Consider the following 4330-nt stretch of genomic DNA (forward strand, 5'->3'; position numbering starts at 1 on the left):
TCAGAACAAACATCATCACCCCTATCTGGAAGTTCCTCTATATCCATGTACTCGGATCCACCTGTATCCGTAGTGCTGCTCCCACTGCTTTGGCTATCCTTGGCATTGTCCCTGTCCTTGTACATCACCTCCTCATTGAATATCACATCCCGGCTCCTGATGATCTTCCTGTTCTTCTCATCCCAAAGGCGATACCCGAACTCATCAATGCCGTATCCAATGAATGTGCACTTCTGTGACTTAGCTTCTAGCTTGTCCCTGACATGGTCACTGATATGAACATAAGCCACGCAACCAAATACCCGCAAGTGTGAGAGATTTATCTTCTTTCCACTCCAAACCTCCTCTGGAATCCCAAAATCTAATGGAACTGATGGCCCGTGATTAATAAGGTAAGCTGCTGTATGTACCGCATCCGCCCAAAATGTCTTAGGCAGACCTGCATGTAATCGCATGCTCCGCGCACGCTCTGTCAAGGTCCTGTTCATCCTCTCTGCAATGCCGTTCTGCTGCGGCGTCCCTGGAGTAGTCCTCTCTAAGCGAATCCCATTCGTAGCACAGAACCTCTTGAACTCCTCCAGCTCGTATTCTCCACCATTATCTGATCTCAAGCACTTCACCTTCAGTTCTGTCTCGTTCTCGACCATGGCCTTCCACTTCTTGAAGATCTCGAACACCTCTGACTTGTGCTTCATGAAGTAAACCCACACCTTCCTCGAGTGATCGTCGATAAAGGTGACGTAGTATCTCGAACAGCCAAGACACACTGGCTGGGCCCCATACATCTGTATGAATCAACTCTAGCTTCTGAGCCTTAGGTGGCCTTCCACCCTTCTGGAAACTAACCCTCTTCTGCTTCCCAAAGATGCAGTCTTCACAAACCCCGACTTCCACGGTGTCGATCCCGGTTAGCTTTCCTTGTGAATGTAGAATTTTCATCCCTTTCTCGCTCATGTGCCCCAGCCTATTGTGCCACAGATCTGTACTCTCCTTGCCAGCTGCAATTGCGAGGGTGTCACTCGCATGTGAAGTGAGGTAGAGAGTTCCTGTTTTATTGCCTCGGGCAACAATCATCGTACCGTTGGAGATTCTCCACGAATCCCCGGTGAATGTCGAAACGTAGCCTTCTGCTCCAAGCTGTCCCACCGAAACAAGATTCCTCTTCAGCTTCGGCACGTGTCTCACGTTCTTCAAGTTCCACTTAGAGCCCTTTATCTGTATCTGAACGTCGCCCTTTCCAACAATATTGCAAGGTTCATTGTCCCCCAAGTATACTTTACCAAAGTCCCCTGCTACATAGTTCTGAAGTAGTTTCCTATTAGCAGTGGCGTGGAAAGAAGCTCCTGAGTCGATGACCCAAGAATCAGAATCGCTATCCATAGCAAGGATCAAGGCATCCTGCACGATATGAGCCTCCTGCTCACCCGCATCCTTCTTTGGTGCTTTACAGACCGAAGACATATGGCCCTCCTGGCCGCAGTTCCAACACTTCCCTTTGATAGACCTAACCTTCGAGTTCGGCCTCTTCTTCACTGATTTCGACCGATTCCTGTTCTGGTTCCCTTTCTTCTGGCTTCTGCCTCTCTGCTCGAAACTTAGGGCTGAACCTGAACCTTCTGATTCGGACGATTTCCTTCTAACCTCCTCGGATAGAATCATGCTAACAACCTCATTCAGCTTCAACTTCTCTTTCCCCGCCGAATTGCTGATTGCCGTCACACAACCTGCCCAACTATCCGGCAACTGCGATAGTAGTAGAAGGGCCTGCACTTCGTCATCGAACGTGATGTCCACGGAGATAAGTTGATCAACAATCGTGTTGAACTCGCTGAGGTGCATCGTGAAGGACCGTCCTTCTGCCATCTTGAGGTTGAAAAGAGTTTTGACTAGATGCACCTTGTTTGCTGCCGACGGTTGCTCGTACATCTTCGCGAGCGCTTCCATAAGCCCCACCGTCGTCTTCTCCTTCAGAATATTGTGGGCTACTGATTTGGCGAGCGACAACCGGATTTGCCCTAGAGCCTTCCTATCCAGTACCTCCCAATCACCATCTGACTCCGTCGTCTTCTTTCCCTTTTCCTTGCCCAGAAGCGGGCGATACAAGTCCTTCTGGTACAGATAGTCCTCCATCTGCGACTTCCAGTAGGCGAAATCCGATCCGTCGAACTTCTCAATCTTTGATTTGCTTTCCTCTGCCATGGCTTTCACACAAATTGCTGAACGAAGCTCTGATACCAGTTGTTGGGGATTCGAAACAATCAATCGAACCCTTGCCCTTCCGGACCTTGTGTTGAAAGTAGGAAAGTAGGAATAAACCACAAATAAAGATCTAACCTTGTAAAAACAGTAAAAGAGACGAACACACAGATTTAACGAGGTTCGGCAACGTGCCTACGTCCTCGGGAGCCACACCACACAATCTTTCTATTAATTGAAGAAGAAAATACAAGCTCTCAAACAAGGGGTAAATCTCTCTGAGATTCTCTCTCTCTTAGCAGTCAAAAAGCTCTCTTTTTGATGTCTTACAAACCCTAGAAACGTTTGGGTATTTATAACAAACCCCAGCAGAACAGGATTCCTAGATAAAATAGGAAACAGCGAATCTGCGTCGCGGTCGACCGCTTTGCCAAGGTCGGTCGACCGGTCAGAACGACGAAATCCTACAGGGTCTTGTGCACGATATCGGTCGACCGCAGCGACCACGCCGGTCGACCGGCCAGAGCGAAAACTTCTTCTCAGTCTCCTGCAGTGCACGCGGTCGACCGGCTCTGCCACTGCGGTCGACCGCACAGTCTTCTGACTGTTTTCTTCGTCTTTTCGATTGCAGCTTTGGGTCTACACACTTAGACTAACAATCTCCCACTTGGAGACCAAAGCGTCATCAACGAGCTCACCCGAACTCTCCCCTTCTTCGCATGTATCTTTTCCCCCGAAAAATTCTTTCTTCAATCAACATCCCGACGATCGCGCCGATCCTCGTAGTGTGGCTCCGCCTTCGTCTTCTACTCGTGAAGGCCAACTGAAGTTGCGCACAACTCCAGTTTCTCAATGGTGACTGCCTTCGTCAACATGTCCGCCGGATTTTGACTCCCCAAAATCTTCATTAAGTGCAACTTTCCGTCCTCGATCAGCGAGCGTATAAAATGGTATTTAACGTCGATGTGCTTCGTTCTGGCATGATATACTGGATTCTTGGCAAGATGTATAGCGCTCTGGCTATCACAATAAAGAACTCCTCTCCCTTGCTTCAGATCCAACTCTTCCAAGCACCCGTTCAACCAGATCATCTCCTTGCTTGCTTCAGTCACCGCGACATACTCAGCCTCGGTTGTAGACAAAGTCACAATCTTCTGCAGACGTGAGACCCAGCTCACTGCTGTCGACGCTAAGGTATAAACATACCCCGTGGTGCTTCGCCTCGTATCATGATCACCGGCGAAGTCCGCATCCACGTATCCCTGCAGTACCAACTCCTTCCTCCTGAAACATAGTGGCTTGTTCGTTGTTCCCCTCAAGTACCGCATTATCCACTTTACGGCCTCCCAATGCTGCTTTCCTGGATTGCTTGCAAATCTGCTCACAACTCCCACTGCATGGGCGATGTCCGGCCTCGTGCAAACCATCGCGTACATGAGACTCCCAATGGCTGAAGAATATGGCACCCTGCTCATATGCTCTCTATCTGCATCTGTCTTAGGCGATTGCTCCTCAGATAACTTGAACTGACTTCCAAGGGGTGTGCTAACAACTTTAGCATTCTGCATGTTGAACCTCTGAAGTACCTTCTCAATGTATTCAGCTTGGCTCAAACTCAATGTCCCTTCAGCTTCATCCCTACTGATTCGCATCCCTAGAATCTGCTTCGCTGCACCCAGATCCTTCATTGCAAATTCCTTTGCTAGCTGCCTCTTCAAACTGTTTATCTCTTCTAAACACGGTCCTGCTACCAACATGTCATCAACATATAATAACAAAATAATGAAGCTGGACTCGAACCTTTTGAAATAACAGCAATGATCCGAATTGCATCTTCTGTAGCCATTGTTCTGCATGAAGTTATCAAACTTCTTATACCACTGTCTCGGAGCCTGTTTCAAACCATATAAGCTCTTCTTGAGCTTGCACACCATCTCTTCCTTTCCTTCTTCAATGAAGCCAACAGGCTGCTTCATGTAGATTTCTTCATCCAAGTCACCATGAAGAAAGGCAGTCTTCACATCTAACTGCTCAAGGAAGAGGTCTTCTGCAGCTACCAAACTCAACACCACTCTGATGGTTGTGAGTTTCACAACAGGGGAAAATATCTCCGTGTAGTCCACTCCTTCCCGCT

The sequence above is a fragment of the Asparagus officinalis genome, chromosome 6, assembly GCF_001876935.1.
Source record: "Asparagus officinalis chromosome 6, Aspof.V1, whole genome shotgun sequence".
Taxonomy (NCBI): domain Eukaryota; kingdom Viridiplantae; phylum Streptophyta; class Magnoliopsida; order Asparagales; family Asparagaceae; genus Asparagus; species Asparagus officinalis.